This window comes from Apodemus sylvaticus, chromosome X, assembly GCF_947179515.1.
Source record: "Apodemus sylvaticus chromosome X, mApoSyl1.1, whole genome shotgun sequence".
In the NCBI taxonomy this organism is placed as follows: Eukaryota; Metazoa; Chordata; class Mammalia; order Rodentia; family Muridae; genus Apodemus; species Apodemus sylvaticus.
This window is the reverse complement of record NC_067495.1, coordinates 62,238,308-62,257,927: the sequence shown is the minus strand read 5'-3', so window position 1 is coordinate 62,257,927 and position 19,620 is coordinate 62,238,308. Positions and strand designations below refer to the sequence as shown.

Sequence of the window (19,620 nt, the reverse complement as noted above, 5' to 3'; positions counted from 1 at the left end):
CTGGCCAAAGAATGAGAGCAGCTACTATGTGACACCCAGCAGTTCCTCTAGGAATTCATCCTGCATTAGACTGGACATGTGTATAAGTAAATGTGTTCTAGGGGATTTGCATGGCAGGCAACTACAAAGAAATGAAATGTTGGGGACACGCTAAATTATAACATAGCCATATGTTATAGAATAAGGCACTAAGTGTATATTGGTATGATACAGTTTTAGAGATGTATTAGTGAAAGAATGGATTAATAGCATATAACCTTTCTGGAAAAAGCAGAGACATATTGATACTAACACACATGCCAGCAGGCATGGTGGCACAAGTCATACTCTCAGCACTAGGGAGGAAGTTCACCTCCAGTTTGAGGCCACCCTGGACTACATAGTGAGTTCCAAGCCATCAGAGGCTAAACGGTGAGGCCCCTTTTCAAAACAACAAAGACCATTAGCAATAGTGGTTGTCTCTAGAAAGAGAATTGGAGGACTGAAGCAATTAATATTTTAAAAAGTATGTTTGGGGGGCTGGAGAGATGGCTCAGCGGTTAAGAGCACTGACTGCTCTCCCAGAGGTTCTGAGTTCAATTCCCAGCAACCACATGGTGGCTCACAACCATCTGTAATGGGATCTGATGCCCTCTTCTGGTGTGTCAGAAGGCAACAACGCTTACTCATATTAAATAAATCTTTAAAAAACAACAACAAAACTGTGTATGTGTTGTGTGTGTTGCATGTTTCTGTCAGTGTTCAGTACTGGATCCTCTGGAGCAGAAGTTCCAGGTATTTGTGAACTATACAATGTGATGGGAGTAACTGTATTGCTCTGGAAGAGCAGTAAATGTTTTTTTTTTTTTTAAGATTTCTTTATTTATTATATGTAAGTACACTGTAGCTATCTTCAGACATACCAGAAGAGGACACCAGATCCCATTACAGATGGTTGTGCGCCACCATGTGGTTGCCGGGATTTGAACTCAGGACCTTCAGAAGAGCAGTCAGTGTTTTTTTTTTTTAAAAAAAAAACAAAACAAAAAAACTTTTTAAAAGATTTATTTATTGGGGCTGGAGAGATGGCTCAGCGGTTAAGAGCACTGACTGCTCTTACAGAGGTCCTGAGTTCAAATTCTAGCAACCACATGGTGGCTCACAACCATCCCTAATGAGATCTGATACCCTCTTCTGGAGTGTCTGAAGACCGCTACAGTGTACATACATATAAAAAATAATAAAAATAAATAAATCTTTTAAAAAAGATTTATTTATTATTATATGTGTAACTACACTGTTAGCTGCCTTCAGACACAGCAGAAGAAGGCATCAGATCTTGTTAGGGATGGTTGTGAGCCACCATGTGGTTGCCGGGATTTGAACTCAGGACCTCTGGACAAGCAGTCAAGTGTTCTTAACTGCTGAGCCATCTCTCCAGTTTTCATATTTAACTTTTATTCTATGTCCTTTTATAATACCTGACCTTTTTTTTTTTTTTTTTTTTTTGGTTTTCCAAGACAGGGTTTCTCTGTGTAGCCCTGGCTGTCCTGGAACTCACTCTGTAGACCAGGCTGGCCTCAAACTCAGAAATCCACCTGCCTCTGCCTCCCAAGTGCTGGGATTAAACCCAGCTGTTTTTGATTTTTCAAGACAGGGTTTCTCTGTGTAGCCCTGGCTGTCCAGGAACTCACTATGTAGACCAGGCCGGCCTTGAACTCAGAGATCCACCAGCCTTTGCCTCCCAAATGCTAGGATTAAAAGTAGTCACCATGCCTGGCTGAAAACAAATTTATTTATTTTTTATTAAAAAAAGAAACAACCTAAGTGTCTATCAATAGGAGAGCAATCAATCTATAAAATATTTATACAATAATTATTATGCAATACATGAATGAGTATCAGAGATCTTTACATGTTGACTGACAAGGAAATTATCTTCAAGAACTATGTGGAGGCTGGGGTGTAGGCAATGATGGAGTGCTTGCCTAACACACATAAGGTCCTGATTTGATCCCCAGTTCTACACAAAGTGGAATAGAATGTAATATAGTTAATGGTTAGAACTTACAGAACACTATTACAAAATGACTATAGGCTGGGGATGCAGCTCAGTGGTAGAGCGCATATTTAGCATCTTTAAAGCCCTGGGTTCAATCCCCAGTGACAAAATAATAGTTTTTTTGCACTCCAAATTACCCAGAAAGGAAAAGAAACAATCTTCTGCATATTAGGTATTGTATTTACTCAGACCTTTTCTATGCCTCCACATCAGCAGTTCTAAACCTTCATGATGCTGCCACCCCTTAATACAGTTCTTCATGTTGTGGTGTCCCTCAACTATAATAAAAAATATTCATTACTCCTTCATAACTAATTCTGCTATGGTTATGAATTGTGATGTAATTTTTTTTTGTTTTTTTGGATTTGGTTATTTTCAAGACAGGGCTTCTCTGTGTAGCCCTGGCTGTCCTGGAACTCACTCTGTAGACCAGGCTGGCTTTGAACTCAGAAATCCACCTGCCTCTGCCTCCCAGAGTGCTGGGATTACAGGTGTGCGCCACCACCACCACCACCACCCAGCTGATGTAAATATTTTTTAAGAGAGGTTTGTTAAAGCTGCCGTGACCCACAGGCTGATAACTGCTGCTCTAAATGTTCCAGTATGTATTTGAAATGTTTTGAAATCAGATGAAGCTCGGGCTATGGTGACACACGCCTGTAATCAGAAAGAGCCAGGAGGAGCACGAGTTCAAGGCCATTCCGGGCTACACAGCCACTGTTTCACAGCCTTCCACCTCTACCCCAAAAAGGGAAAGGAAAGTGATAGGTGGATTAGTCAACTAAACTTAAATGTGACTTTCTGGGTTGGAGAGATAGCTTAGCAGTTAAGAGCACTTCCAAAGGTCCTGAGTTCAATTCCTAGCAACCACATGGTGGCTCACAACCATCCGTAATGAGATCTGATGCCCTCTTCTGGGGTGTCTGAAGACAGCTACAGTGTACTTACATATAATAATTTTTTTTAAAAAAAAAATGTGTCTTTCTATGAAGAATAAAATGGAGGAATTAACTTTTATTTCAATTCTACAAATTTGTTCCATTTTAGAAATGAAGGAATCTTATATGAAAGTATTTCATACTATACACAGTGGAACATACTTATAATCCCAGCACTCAGAGCATAGAGGCAGGAGGATCAGATCAAGGCCAGGCTCTGCTATGTGAGACCCTATCTTTTAATTTAATTTATTAACTTTGAATAATGTGTATTTGTGTCTGTATGGGTATGTGTATGTTATTACAGTGTGACTCACAACTGTCCTGTCTATGACTCCATTTCCAGAGGATCCTGATGGTCTTCTGGCCTCCAAGGGCACCATGCATCCACATGGTGCACAGACATCCATGGGAGCAAAACACTCATATACACTCTAAGTCTAAATAAGGAAATAGAGTTAATTTTTTTTTTGTTTTTTTTTTCAAGACAGGGTTTCTCTGTATAGCCCTGGCTGTCCTGGAACTCACTCTGTAGACCAGGCTGGCCTCAAACTCAGAAATCTGCCTGCCTCTGCCTCCCAAGTGCTGGCATTAAAGGCAAGAGTTGAATATTTTAAACTACCAAAAATGATGCAGGTAATACTCATAAAAGTGCCTATTTTAAGTGCTGATGCTTCTTACAAACTTCAATATTCCTTACCAGTAAGTACCTCCTTGCTTTTCTGTTCTTATATGTCAATTTTCTCAAGCCCATTTCTAAAATAACAGTATTTCTCATAACAATATTCAAATAACATTAGTTCCCATTTATTGTTTTTCTGTTTTGTTTGTTCTCACTTTTGTTTATTATGGAGCTCTGGTAGTCCTGGACCTCACTACACCGACCAGGCTGTCCTTTAGCTCGCAGAGATAGTGTGTGCTGATTTCAAGCTCCCAGAGATCCACTTGTTTCAGCTTCCTGAATCCACAAACAAAAGGCATGTACCACCACACTGGCTTGTTTTCCTGTGCTTTCTAATTGCTAAGGTCCTAACTTTCAGGGCTCAAGGTGAGCTCAGAGAATACTTGCTTAGCACATGCAAGCCCCCAGTTTTAACTCAAGGCATAAGTGGTTAGAGAGATGGCCCAGCAATTAAGAGCACTGGCTGCTCTGGCAGAGAAGCCAGGCTTGATTCCCAACGCCCACATGAGAGCTCACAACTGTCTGTAATTCTAGTTCCAGGGGGTGTGGAATATGCTCTTCTAGCCTCTGATATCAGGTACATATGTGGTACCCAGACATACATGTAGTCAAAACATTACTAGACATAAAATTAAATAAACATAGAAAATAAAATTTAAAGTCCTAAAAAAATTAAACAAAGGCTAGGTGTGGTGACTTAGGCCTTTAATCCCAGCACTCAGGAGGCAGAGTCTCTGTGAGTTCAAGGCTAGCTGGTCTTCAAATCAAGTTCCAGGACAGCTAGGGATTTTACACAGAGAACTCCTGTCTCAAATGAATGAATGAATGAATGAATGAATGAATGAAATCCCAGGCATAAGAAGAAAGAGTCCTTGCTCGGAGGTGGTAAGAAGGTAATCTATATTATATATGCTATCTTGGTTATGTTTCTTCATCTCAATATAGAACCTGAAGAGGTCACCTCCTGTAACCAGGCAGGACTCCCAGTGGAGGGATAAGGACACCAACCCACCCAGAAAGTTTTTGATCCAAAATTTGTTCTGTTTACAAGAAATGTAGGGACAAAGATGGAGCAGAGACTGAGGGAATGGACAACCAATAGCTGGCCCAACTTGACGCCCATCCTCTGGGCAAGAACCAATTCCTGACCGTATTAATGATACTCTGCTATGCTTGCAGACAGGAATCTAGCTTAACTGTCCTCTGAGAGGCTCCACTCAGCAGTCGATTGAAACAGATGCAGAGAGCCACAGCCAAACCTTATATGGAGCTTGGGTACTCTTAAGGAAGAGTTTGAGAGAGATTGAGGGCCCCAAAGGGGGGTAGGAACTGTACAAGAAGACCAACAGAGTCAACTAACCTAGACCCTTCAGGGCTCCCAGAGACCAAGCCACCAACCAAAGAACATACACAGGCTAGAACTAGGTGCCCCCCTCCACATATGCAGTAAATGTGTAGTTTGGTTTTCATGTGGGTCCCCCAACAAATCTAACAGGGGCTGTCCCTAAAGCTGTTGCCTGTCTGTGGAATCTGTTCTAATCTGCCTTGTCTGGCCTCAGTGGGAGAGGTTTCGCCTAGTACTGTGACCTGACACTTGATGTGTCAGGTTCGGAGGGGGGGGGGACAACCAAGGGGACCTCTACCCTCTCAGAGGAGAAAGGGAGAATGGGGGAGGAGCTGTATGAGGGGGGTACTGGGAGGACAGGGCAGGGATCAGGATGTAAAGTGAATAAATTAATTAATTAATGGAGAAAAAACCAGCAAGGCAGTGGTGACAAATGCATTTAATCCCAGCACTGGGAGGCACAGGGAGGTGATCTCTGAGTTCCAGGTCAGCCAGGGCTACACAGAAAAACCCTGTTTCAAAAAACCAAACAAAAAGATTACTAGTCTCCTTACTACTTCAACTTGAAATCTTAGAAACATTATATATATATATCATTTTATCCTTTCACAAAAAAAGTCATCTCCAGGGACTGGGGAGCTGCTCAGCAGGTGAAAACACTCATCATTCAAGCCTAAGGACCTGAGTTTGGTCCTTAGGATCCACAAGCTGGAAAGAAAAACTGACTCCACAAAGACGCCTTTTGAACTGCACATGTGAGCCCCGTGCAAGTGACTGCGTCTGGGTGCACACACACACATATATACTTCAACATCCAGGAGTTGCTTTTCTTTCCTTAAAACCCACCAGCACCTCCCACAGGCCCAGCTGTACTATAGCACTCAGTGTAGGCTGACTTGTACCTCCGGCCCCAGGATTTCCTTCTCTGTTATTATTCTACAAACCTCTTCCCACCTTTATTTTTCTGAGACAGGGTTTCACTGTGTAGGCTCCACAGGCCTGGAACTCACTATGCAGACCAGGCTAGCCTCAAACTCAAAGAGATCCACATACCTCTGCCTCCCAAAGTGCTGGGGTTAAAGACCTGGCTCTTGTTTGGTTGAGACAAGGTCTCATGCAATCCAGGTTGACCTGGATCCTCCTGTCTCAGACTCTGAAGTAGCTAGGACAACAACATACATTCCAGGACCTGGTTCCTACCCATTCTTTGTCAGCTCAACTGAGATCACTTATTCAGCAAACATTTATTGATTACATATTATATATGCTAGGTAAAATTTGGTCCTGGGAATATTGTATTAATGTAACATTTTATTTTAGTGGAAAATAAATAATGTACAAATAAATGAATAATCATACAATAAGATAATATTAACAATGCTAACATTCAGACATGCGCCCATACCAGGCTCTGACTGTGCTGAGGGGTTTAATACTTCAAATGAACTCATGATGAAGTATTATTATTTCTGTTTCATACTTAGGTGTACTGAGGCATGTAGCTCCTAAATACTTTAAGGTCATACAGCTGGATGGTGAAGAAGACAACTTGAATTCAATTTGGCATCATAGAGTACCCTTGCTTCTGTTATACTGCTTCTCATTTAAGGAAACTTCAGCTGATAAGGGTTACTGAAAAAATAGTCAAGGCTAATCTGAACATAATTAGACACTAGATGTTGATTTAGAGGTTGTCTAGATGGCCTTTCTGAGCCAGGTACTGTGGCACAGGCCTGTAATGTATCACCCCAGAGGGCTCTGAGTTCAAGGCGACCCTATCTATCTATCTGTCTGTCTGTCTAACAGGGTCTATGTAACCCTGGCTTTCCTGAAACTCACTATGCACACCAGGTTGGTCAGCAGAGAGCTGCCTGGTGCTGGGATTAAAGGTTTCACCACCTCAACTTGCTCCATAGCTAGATTTCTTTTCTTTTCTTCCTTTTTCCCTTGTTTCTTTGTTGTTGTTGTTGTTGTTGTTTTGAGACAGGGTTTTTCTGTGTAACAGTTCTGGCTGACCTGGAAATTACTTTGTAGACCAGGCTGTCCTCAAACTAACAGAAATCTGTTTACCTCTGCCTCCTGAGAATAGACATTTTTTTTAAAAAAAGATAATATTCTAATTTGTTGGGATACTTTTACAAAAAGACATAACTGGTATATTGCTGTATAGTTCCCCTGGGAAAGATAGGTTAATGGTGGAGTCTTTTCTTTTATTGGCCAGTTTCCAACTTGACTAATTCCTTATCATAAGAGGTGATCTGAAATCTGGATAAAAATTATTCTAGACAAGAGGACCAGCTAGAACAGAGACACTAGAGACTGAACTGCGCTGTGTTCAAGAATAGAGAAGAGGGCTGCAGTGATGGCTCAGCCATTAAGAGTGCCTGCTGAACTTGCAGTGGATGTGAGTTCGATTCCCAGTACCCACAACAGGTGGTTCCTAACTGCCTTGAACTCCAGCTCCAGAGGGATCCCCCATTTCTCACATCCAAGGATGCCTAAACTACACACACACATACACACAAATCAAAAAAATAATTTATGTAGAAAAGAACAGCGAAGACCACATTACTTCTATATTTCCACCTATGGAGCTTTCAAGTTCATCCACATACCTTCCACTCTCCTCAGCAGATACTTAGTCAGGACCATGCTTTGGTTTAATCCAGACAGAATAGTCCACACCGGTAGTCCCAGGGGAGAGTGCTGCAAAAGAGCTCAACTCAAACCTTCAGGCCAGCCTGTCTCCTTAAGAAAACATCAATCCCTTGTAGCTGGTAAGATGGTTAGGTGCTTAAGGGAATTCGTTATTCTTTACAGAGGACCAGAGTTTGAGTCTCAGCACCCACATGGCAGCTCACAACTGTCTGTAACTTGAATTCCAGAGGATCTCATACTCTCTTCTGACCTCCAGGGGCACTAGGTACACATGTGACATACAGATACACATGAAGACAAGACACTTACGCATGGAATAAATACATTTTAAAAAGAGTTATGGGTGGGGTTGGAAAGAGGACCATGGGGTCTCAGCCAGGAGCAGGAAGGATTCATTTATAAGAGTGTTGCAGGCAGCCGGGCGGTGGTGGCGCACGCCTGTAATCCCAGCACTCTGGGAGGCAGAGGCAGGTGGATTTCTGAGTTCAAGGCCAGCCTGGTCTACAGAGTGAGTTCCAGGACAGCCAGGGCTACACAGAGAAACCCTATCTCGAAAAAACCAAATCCAAATCCAAAAAAACAAAACAAAAAAACAAAACAACAAAAAAAAAAGAGTGTTGCAGGCTGGAGAGCTGGCTCAGTGGTTAAGAGCACTGACTGCTCTTCCAGAGGTCCTGAGTTCAATTCCCAGCAACCACATGGTAGCTCACAACCATCTGTAATGGGGTCCGATGCCATCTTCTGGTGTGGCAGAAGACAGCTACAGTGTACTCACACATAATAAATGGACGAATCTTTGGGCTGGAGTGAGCATGGCCAGAGACAGCAACCATGGTAATGAGCTCTGATGCCCTCTTGTAGAGTGTCTGAAGACAGCTACAGCTTATTTACATATAATAAATAAATAAATCTTTTTTAAAAAGGGGTGTTATGTGCCCATGTCATCACTCTTTTTGGTGCTGCTGTTGTTGTTGTTTTGAAACAGTTTCTCTGTGTGATAGTTCTGGCTGTCCTGAAACTTGCATTGTAGACCAGGCTAGTCTTGAGCTCACAGAGATCCTCTTGCCTCTGCCTCCTGATTGCTGGGATTAAAAGCATGCACCGCCACCACCATACAGCTCCATGTACCACTCTTGGATACAGTATTAATTGGAAATTTTGTCATCTTAGTCTTTTCTTGTCAGGATGAGGTCCTGCTCTGTAGCCTTGTCTGGCTTTGAACTTGCACCAATCAGGCTGCCTCTGCTTCCTGAGGGTAGGGATTATATGCACAAGCCGCTACACCTGCTAAATAGGTAGGTAGGTTTGTTTACTATGACAGAATTTCTAGTAACTGAGGCTAGTCTTAACTTCTTTATAGAGAATGGCCATAAACTTGTCATCATGGTGCCTGCACATCTCAGTGACAGGATTACAACCCTACACATTCCATCACTCCTGCCTCATTAAATGAATCTTATTTTGGTAGCAACACTATTATAACATCTTCCATGTTTTCTTTCTTTTGGGGGAGGCTTTTGCAGCAGCAGTAACAGCAGAAGCAGGGGCTGGGGGATGGAACAAGGTCTCTACACAACCTGGCTGTCCTCAAATTCACAGATTCCTGTCTGTCTCTGCATCCTGTGTACTGGAATTAAATATATGTACCACCATGTCTGGCTCATCTACACATTTTCACCAGTAATTATGGTGAATTTAAACATTTGATGATAAAGGGATTATTTAAAAAATCTTTTCAATTTATATATGAGTGTTTTGTATAATATGTCTGCACACCACTATCTTCCAGCCTAATAATAAATATTCTTTTAAAATAACAAAGTACCTAGATGTGGTGACATACACCCTTGAACCCAGCATTCCACAGTCAAAGTCAGGTAGACTAGAAGTTCAGCCAGGGTGGTCAACCTAACTTCCAGACTCAGCCAGACTCCATAGTAAGTGAGACCCTGTCTAAGAAGCAAAGGAAACCTTCAGCTTCCAGCTGGTAAGATGAATTACTGAGTTAAGGTAGCTGTCCCCAGGACTGACAGACTCTGATCACCAGAACCTACCTGGTGAGAAGAGAACCAACTCTTTCACTTTTTTTTCTGATCCCCACACAAGCACCATGGCAGGCACTATAGTTCTCCCAACACACAGAACAAATAAATGCAATTTTTTAAATTGAGAAAACAAAAACCCCAGTCATCACTAAGAGCTGTCTTAGTGCCCTCTGAGAACATGTAAAGTCTATGATCATTCCAGGACCTTCACTGAAGAGCATCCCCCAGCCTCCTAGTCTGCCCCTTTGTCCAACCTGGCTGGGTCCAGGAGCCAGCCTCTCCATCAGTGATTGCACACACTGACATGCGCCTTTTCTAAGCCCCTAACCACTGCTGCTGCTGGCCTGATCCCTGACCTCAGTGGGACTGCAGCCACTACACCCCTGCTACCCCTAAGTCAAGACACTCTCCCAGGTGTCCTTGACTTCACATGCCCTGGCAGCAGCCGCTCCAGTGTTACTGCCCCTGGGATTCCCTCATCTATTGACCTCCCTTTCTCTTTCTGCTCCCAAAGTCCCAGGTCACTGCTAGAGGGAGAACCAGGAAGACAAATATAAATCCGTGCTGTCCAGTTTCAAGTTGGCCCTTGCAGCTGCTCAGCAGCCCTTTATTTGTCCCCTGCATTCCCTGGCACGCTCCCACGGGGCTGTTCAGACCATCCGTCTTCTGAAACTACAAATTCCGGTGTCGCTCCTACTTCAAAAGACTCCATGCTGGATACTCTGATCAGATTAACTGTTCCATTTGCAACAAATTAGTATTATCTGTCTGCCTTCCAGCCCTTCCTCTTACCTATCCAGTTCCCTTCCTGGAAAATCAATCAACACTATTTCTCTCATTTATTCATCCTTAGATATTTCATGACCCTATTGGTAACAATGCGGAAACAAGAGAATGTGCATTGGTCGTTATATACGTGAGAAGAGAGAAAGGTATTCCAACAGAGGACTCATCCTGGGCAAAGGCACAGAGGGAACTAAGATATATTTAGAAAACAGGAGTAGCGAATAGAGTAATCCCCTGAGCAATAATCCCAGCTGCTGCCTCAACTGCTGCTTCTCCTTTTCCAGCTCTGACTTCAGCCTGAATGTCCCTTGCCTGGCCTGGTCCACGTACCAGCTGTGTGGAAATTGGACACTACGAGGCCCCTTGTGCATCCTCCCTTCCCTGGACCTCTGTTACTATTTATTGAGCTTTGGCCCCAACCATCTGTTTCAGCCTGGTGAAGGGGTCTGCGTTCCGTTCTGAGTCCCACTCCAAGCCCCTGAGCACTCTTCCATTGCCCTTGTCACACGGGCAGTTTCTCTACACCACCAAAAGCAGGACAATGAATCTAAGAGACACTTGCATAAAAATGTTAATACAAGCAGGTCAAAAGAACAAATTAAACTATACAACAGATATGTAGTCAATAAAAGCCAGGCTTGAAAACTACTGAGAAAGTGTCCAGGTTCTTTAGTGAAAACCTTACAAGTGCACACTTCTAACCCTAGGGCTCAGAACAAGGCAGAAAGAGAAGAAGTTGAAAGCTGACCTGGGCTAGCAGTGAGTTCAAATTTAGCCTGAGTTGCATGGTAAATTATTCTTAAAATATTTGCCACTTAGATTATTCTTAAAATGTTTAAGAATAATATTCTTAAAATATTATTCTTAAAATAATTGCCAAAAAATAAAAAAGGAAGGCTATGAACTTTTAGTGGCATACATGGGTGCTAACCCAGTCCAAAGCTTATGGCTGGAGAAAGTTACCCACTCCTGTTCTTTCGCTGACTGGGCATGTGTCATTCCAATAGCTTCCAGATAACTATGTTTATGCTCATTGAACAGTAATGCTAGCAGTTTTGATCAGAGAACTTCTTTTTGCAGTGGTCAGCAGTGACTGCAGACATTAGTCAAAGTGCTGAGAGGTCGGCAGGGGAGCAGACAATGGGAAAAATGGGGACATGGAGGGAAGATGAAGGAATGCTCACCCCCAAACACTCATGGCTGTTACCTTCATGAGGTAGGTCTATGATGACCTTCATGTGGTAGGTCTGCCAATCATCCTGTCATAGAAGGTGACAGCTGATGGACCCACCCCTCCCTGAGACTTTTTTGTTTTTACTTTGAGACAGGGTTTCTCTGTGTAGCCGTGGCTGTCCTATAAGTCTCTGTAGTCCAGGCTGGCCTTGAACTTGGAAATGCACCTGCCTCTGCCTCCTGGGTGTGGGATTTAAGGTGTGTGCCACCATACCAGGCTCCTGGGGAGTTATATACATTTAAACAGTTAAAGGGAAGAAAGACGTGGTCTTCAGTGATGTGGCCACTGATAAGGTGCTCATGCTCCAATAAACAATTCTAATGTAACTTATTGGATCACACCAACTGAGAAGATGAACTGGATTAGCAGAAGTGGAAGACGTTACAAGACTAATGTGTATGTGTGTGAATATGATCAAATTCATTATATATCCATATATGTATATGAAAATATTATAATGAAACCCATTATAATATATAATTAATATGTGTTAATTAAATTTCGATAGTGATTCAAGCAAAAAAGCTAAATTTTAACATTTATGAAACAGGCAAATACCAATTTGGTATTGGGTGTCATTTAGTTTATGTGTTAATGACATTACAATTAGGATTTTTACTTTTCAGACATATACTGAAATCTCTAAGTTTGGAATGATATACTGTCTGGAATTCTCTCCAAAATGCTACAGGAGGAAAGAAATGGACGAAAAGATACCTGAAATAAGATTGCCCAGAACCTGGGATTCCTTCTGAGTACATGGTAAATGATTCTTTATGCTATTCTGCCTACTTTTGTTTATGCTGTAAATTCTTTACACACACAAAACTTTTATAACAACGTTGTGAAATTCTAAGCATCTGATGAAAGTCTCTATATTAGTGTAAAAGAGTAAACCAGAGGGCTGGGGAGATGGCTCAGTGGTTAGGAGCACCAACTGCTCTTCCAGAGGTCATGAGTTCAAATCCCAGCAAACACATGGTGGCTCACAACCATCCATAATGAGAAACAAATAATAAGGAAGCTATGGGCTACAGCCAGTGGGGCCGGAGCGAGTGGGGCTGGAGCAAGAGGGAGAAAGGGCAGGGGGCAGGGAGAGCAGAGCGGAAGGAGGGGAGGGAAGATGAGAGCCGTCTGAACAGCCCCGTGGGAGCGTGCCAGGGAATGCAGGGGACAAATAAAGGGCTGCTGAGCAGCTGCAAGGGCCAACTTGAAACTGGACAGCACGGATTTATATTTGTCTTCCTGGTTCTCCCTCTAGCAGTGACCTGGGACTTTGGGAGCAGAAAGAGAAAGGGAGGTCGGTGGATGAGGGAGTCCCAGGGGCAGTAACACTGGAGCGGCTGCTGCCAGGGCATGTGAAGTCAAGGACACCTGGGAGAGTGTCTTGACTTAGGGGTAGCAGGGGTGTGGTGGCTGCAGTCCCACTGAGGTCAGGGATCAGGCCATCAGCAGCAGTGGTTAGGGGCTTAGAAAAGGCGCATGTCAGTGTGTGCCATCACTGATGGAGAGGCTGGCTTGTGGACCCAGCCAGGTTGGACAAAGGGGCAGACTAGGAGGCTGGGGGATGCTCTTCAGTGAAGGTCCTGGAATGATCATAGACTTTACATGTTCTCAGAGGGCACTAAGACAGCTCTTAGTGATGACTGGGGTTTTAATTAGTAGCCATGTGACCTCAAGCAACCCTGTAATCCATTTCTTTCTTGTTTCTCTCGGGTTTTTTTTTTGGTATGTGTATGTATGATATTGTAAATGAATGCAGGTCTTTGGGTACACTCTATCTTTTCTTTTTTCCTCCTTCTGTTTTTTAAGAGTCTCATGTAGCCTAGGTTGGCCCTCGTGCTTTCTGTCTTTTCTTCCTCATCTTCCTGCATCCAACTCCTGAGTGTTGGCTTTATAGGTGTGTGCCGCCATGCCTGGCTTCTATGGTGTTTGTACTAGAACATAGGACCTCCTAAGCTAGCTAAGCATTGGTAACAATGGAGCCACATCTCCCACCCCCTTTCCTTCTTTTTGCCTTGGCTACTTACTATGTAAGGAGTTGGGAAATGGGGTGGTGATAAACATGTGATTCTAGTGCTCAGGCCAACAGAGGAGGATCACAAGTTCAAGGCCAGCCTGTGCTAAATAGTGAGATCTTAGGAAGCATGGGCTATTATATAGTAAGATCTTGCGTCAAAAAGGAAACAAAAAAATTAAGCAATGAAAAATAGGCTACTAATACTTACATCAGAACAGTCCCAAGGATAAGGTAAAATAATTTGAATCAAAGCTGGGAGCACAGTGGACAAGCAGATGGCAGCCCTCTCACCTTGAAGCTGACAGGAAGCTTCAGAGAAAAGTTCATCACCTCAGAAAGCAGTCAGACCTGACAGGCAAGAAACTGAACCTTTCTCTTTTCCTTCCTGGGTTTTTTTCCCCTTTGGTGTTTTGAGGCAGGCCATACTATGTAGCCCTGGCTGGCCTGGAACTTGCTGTGTAGACTGCGCTACTCAAGGAGGTACATCTGCCTCTGCTGCCCTAGTCCTGGGAATTAAAGGGATGCAGCACCGGCATGCCTGGCTCTCTGGGGTTTTGTTTGTTTCATTTTGGTTTTTCTTGTTGTTGTTTGATTTGTTTATTTGTTTTTTTTGTGTGTGTTTGGAGGTTTTCTTTTTTGTTTGCTTGTTTTGGGTTTTTATTTTGTTCTGTTTTGTTTTTTTTGAGACAGGGTTTCTCTGTGTTTAACAGGCCTGGCTATGATGGGTTTCATAGCCAAGGCTATATTAGACAGCATAGTAAGATCATGCCAAAAAAAAAAAAAAAGCTGGGTGGTGGCGCACGCCTGTAATCCCAGCACTCTGGGAGGCAGAGGCAGGCAGATTTCTGAGTTTGAGGTCAGCCTGATCATGCCTCCATAAAAATCAGGAAAAAAGGGCTGGAGAGATGGCGCAGCAGTTAGGAGCACTGACTGATCTTCCAGAGGTCCTCAGTTCAATTCCCAGCAACCTCATGGTGGCTCACAACCATCTGTAATGGGATCTGATGCCCTCCTCTGGTGTGTCTGAAGACAGCTACAGTGTACACATATATAATAAATAAATAAATTTTTTAAAAAGTCAGGAAAAAACCCTCAAAGTCCCAGAGATCTGGGATGTGCGAGGCTCTCAGAATTCAATGTGGGTGACCTTACCTGAAATGTCCATCAGTGGGGAGATGGAACCTGAAGACACCACCTCCAGTAGATAGACAGGGATCCCCAGTGGAGGGATGGGGACACCCACCCATCTTCAAAATTTTTGACCCAGAATTGTTCCTGTCTAAAGGAAATGCAGGGACAAAATGGAACAGAGATTGAAGAAAAGGCCACACAATGACTAGCCCAACTTGGGATCCATCCCATGTGCAGACACCAAACCCTGACACTATTACTGATGCCAAGATGTGCTTGCAGACAGAAGCCTGGCAAGGCTGTCCTCTGAGAGGCTCTACCAGCAGCTGACTGAGACAGATGCAGATACTCACAGCCAAACATTGAACTGAGGTCAGAGGCCCCTATGGAAGAGTTAGGGGAAGGATTGAGAGGCTCTACCAGCAGCTGACTAAGACAGATGCAGATATTTAAAAGCTAATTATAGGACTGAGGTCAGGGACCCCTATGGAAGAATTAGGAGAAGGAGTGAAGGAGCTGAAGGGGATGGCAACCCCATCGGAAGAACAACAGTCTCAACCTGAACTCTTGGGAGCTCCCAGAGACTGAGCCACCAGCCAAAGAGCATACATGGGCTGGTCTAAGGCCCCTGGCACATACATATGTAGCAGAGGACTGTCACAGCCTTGTCTGGTCTCAGTGGGAGAGAATGCCTAATCATGCAGAGACTTGAAGCCCCATAAAAGGGAGATGCAGGGAGTGGGGAGTGAAGATCCTCTCAGAGGCAAAGGGGAGGGGAGATGTGAAGAACTCTGGGAGGGAGGACTAGGAAGGGGGGCAACATTTGCAATGTAAATAAATACAATAATTTAATTTAAAAAAAAAGGAAAAGGAAAAAAATCTCAGTGAATAGAAAGGATATACTAGTAAGAGTAATCGTAACTAGTTTACATGATGGTTATTAGATTTGTCACAAAGGAAGATGTGGCCTGAGATAAACGGGTAAGTGAATGTTCTACATGAGACGTTGGAGACCATAGGGGAAACTGCATGTCTGGAAGAGGAGTCACATAAGAGAATGGCTAGGATTTAGTGGCCAAGTAGAAAAAGAAGCCGAACTGGAGTGGTCAGAGTGGTAGGACGACAATGCAGAATGGGCCCTAGAAGGCTGCGGATGAAAGGGGCTCCAAGGAAGAAACCATCTTTAGTGTCACAGTTTGCTTCTTGGGTCAAGGAAGATGAAGACTAAACATATCCATTGGATTTAGTGACTTGGTGACCAACTATGACTTTATCATAACCTGAGTTTTGGAGGTCAGATTCAAATGTATAGAATGAAAGTGAACAGACAAGCAGCCAGGCACAGTGACAAACATCTGTAATCCTAGCATTTGGGAGGTGGAGGCAGGAGAACCAATCTACCTTTTTGTTTTGTTTTGTTTTTTGGATTTGGTTTTTTGAGACAGGGTTTCTCTGTGTAGCCCTGGCTGTCCTGGAACTCAACTCTGTAGATCAGGCTGGCCTCGAACTCAGAAATCCACTTGCCTCTGCCTCCCAAGTGCTGGGATTAAAGGCATGCACCACCACCACCCAGCCGGACCAATCTACCTTGACTCAGCTACATAGCAAGTTTGAGGCTAAGCTGAGCTACATGAGGCAGACAGACAAACAAACAAAAAAGAACAACAAAAAAAATAAAGACAGGAAAGATATATATGGGTGGGGGTGGGTAATACAAGGCTCTGGGGAGATTTGACACCTCAATGAAAGGGAAAGGCTAATTAAACAGGAAACAAAGTAGATAGTACCAGAAGGCTTCTAGAAAGGTATAAGGGGATCAGATCAGATACAAGCGTAAAGGTTAGAAGAAGTGTAAGGTCCAGGGCTTAGCAGTAAAGTACTTGCCTAGCATTCACAGGGCCCAGGGCTCAGTCTACACACTGATCTTGCTCATAAAAACAAGTGTAAATGGAGGTAAAGAAGAGGATTTGTGCTGGGAGCAAATGTTGATCTGATAGTGGGAGAGGAGGCTTGAGACAATCTGTGCAAAGCACTTAGCTTAAGGCCCTGCATGTTAGCTTGTGTGAACCACAGATGTTACCTATGGATGCCATTATTGTCAGGAGACCGAAAGCAGGAGATAGGCCTAGTTGGAGCGAGTAGGCGACAGGGCAATAGCCCTCAACAGCACACTTGTTGAAGGACCCTCACTATCTCTCTGCCTCTGGTCTGTCAGGAGGTGAGCTGCTTTTCTCTACTACATCCTCCCTACCTTTTGACTCGTGAAGAAGCAACAGAATAACCGTGGACTAGAACTAGAAGCAATAAAACATTTTCTTTGCACAAAATCAAGAAATGAGGATGGGGACATGTTAATGAAGCGAATGTTGTGTAAGTATGGGGAGCCACATAAGAGCTGGGTGAGATAGTGCATCCCCTTAATCCCAGCTCTGAGACAGAGGCGGAAGGATTGCCGTGACTTTGAGGCCGGCTTGATGTACTTTGCAAGTTCCAGGACATCCAAGGTGACATAGTTAAGACCCTGTTTCAAAAGGATAAATAATAAATAAAAGCCATGCCAGCATTGAGAAGGCAGAGGTGTATGTGTGTGTGTGTGTGTGTGGGGGGGGGTGGTTGTGGCTATTCCTGGTTGTCAACTTGACTCTATCTGGAATGAACTATAATCCAGAATTGGAAGGCTTACCTGTGATCCCAATCTGGAGGCTGGGAGATACAAGTTTCTGATCTGGATCTTGGCATGGAGATCTTGAGGCAGAGTGGCTATGAATCCCAGAAGATTAAGACGGGGAGATCTCAGCTGGGCAGTGGTGGCGCATGCCTTAAATCCCAGCACTTTAAAAACCTTAAGATGAGGAAGATACTTGATGTTGATTTCTGGCCTCCACACACACATGCACACACAACATGCATATGCATGTACACATGTATACATGTACACACACAGTAGCTGTGTGGTTACTGTTTTTACTAGGCAGGTCACACACTTGGAAATTTCTTACACTTTATACTTTGGTTTTTATAAAATGAACTAGGACCATACTTCATTAACACTAAATATTTGACATTTTACATATAAACTTTATATACAAGAATTAACTGGATTTTTTTAAATCCTCACTTCATTTTTCTTCAGGATTTCAGGACAGTTGTTGTTATATTGATTTTGAGAAGATAGAAAAATGTTATGGTTAAGATTAGTGTATATGATGTATCTTGCTATAGTCATTTTATTTCCCTATGAAACCAATACTAGCCTTGAACTTATTATCTAGCCCACAGTGGTCTCGAAGTTGCCATGTAGCTCAGCTTGGCCAGGAACTCATGATCTTCCCACCATAAGGTCCTAAGTACTAAGTTTTTACATGTATGTACTACCACACCTCGTTGCAGGGGTGACAAAGAGTTGTTATTGTTTTTGAGATAGTGTCTCATTATAGTCTCACAGTGGCTGGGACTCGCTCTGTATACCAGCCTGGCCTTGAACTCATAGAGCTCTGCATAGCTCTGCCTCCTGTGTGCTAGGATTAAAAGCACACGCCATCACATTTAGCCCATACCTGACTGTTTGACCTCTTTGTTTTTGAGATAGACTCTAGCTATCTAGCCTGTACTAATATTGAACCTCCTATGTCAGCCTCATGTGTTAAAGCTAAAGCAAAGCACAATATGCTACCATGCCTGGATGATACTTCTAACTTTTAAAAATATCACCGAATCTATGTCAGTTCACCCCTACAAAGATAACTCGAAGAGTAAATTTCAGGCAGGTAACGGTGAGATGGCCCGGTGGGTAAACTCAACTCAAGCCTGAGTTCAATGTCTGGAATCTACACAGTAGGAGAGCACTGACTGTCAGAAGGTATCCTCTGACATCCTTGCATCCACACCACCCCATGCACGTATATACAAAATAAATGAAAATGTAATAAAAAAATTTTTTTTAGCTTTTTTGAGACAGGGTCTATGTAGCTCTGGTTGGCTTAGAACTTGCTACGTACACCAGGCTGGCCTTCAACTAGAGATCCACCTGCCTCCGCCTGTTAAGTACTAGGATTCAAGTCATATGGCACCATACTCATCTAAAAAAAAAAAAAGAATGTAATAAAGAAATATTTAGGGCTAGAGAGATGGCTCAGCGATTGAGAGCACTGACTGCTCTTCTAGAGGCCCTGAGTTCAATTTCCAGCAACCACATGGTGGCTCACAACCATCTGTAATGGGATCCAGTGCCCTCTTCTGCTGTGTCTGAAGACAGGTACAGTGTACTCATATACATAAAATAAATAAATCTTTTTAAAAATAGAAATATTTAAAAAACAGCCAGGCGGCGGTGGCACATACCTTTAATTCTAGCACTTGGGAGGCAGAGACAGGTGAAATCTTTGTGAGTTTGATGCCAGTATGGTCTACAGAGTGAATTCCAGGACATCTAAGGTTACATAGAGAGACCTTGTCTTGAAAAACCAAAAATAAACAAGCAAACAAACAAATATACAAATAACTAAATGAGTAAAGCACCTTGGCTGAGTATAGTGGCACACAGCTTTTCCTCCCAGCAGACACTCAGGAGACAGTGACTCTCTTTGAGTCAGGTCAGCCTGATCTACATTTTCCATTTTAGGTTTACTCTAGGTGGGGTTACATAGTGAAACCCTGCCTCACAGAAAGAGAGGGGGGACGGAGGGAAGGGAGGGAAAGGAGGGAGGGAGGGGAAGAAGAAGCAAAAGTGAAGGAGGAAGA

General features: G+C 43.2%; 1 protein-coding gene across 1 annotated transcript in view; it reads right to left on the bottom strand.

Annotated features, from left to right (window-relative positions):
* Positions 1–19,620, bottom strand: part of Itgb1bp2 (integrin subunit beta 1 binding protein 2) — a 39,470-nt gene that overhangs the window by 12,062 nt on the left and 7,788 nt on the right. Inside the window, exon 10 of the transcript XR_007975381.1 lies at positions 17,564–17,722. The gene's annotated coding sequence lies outside the window, so the exon portion shown is untranslated. The remainder of the gene's footprint in view (positions 1–17,563; positions 17,723–19,620) is intronic.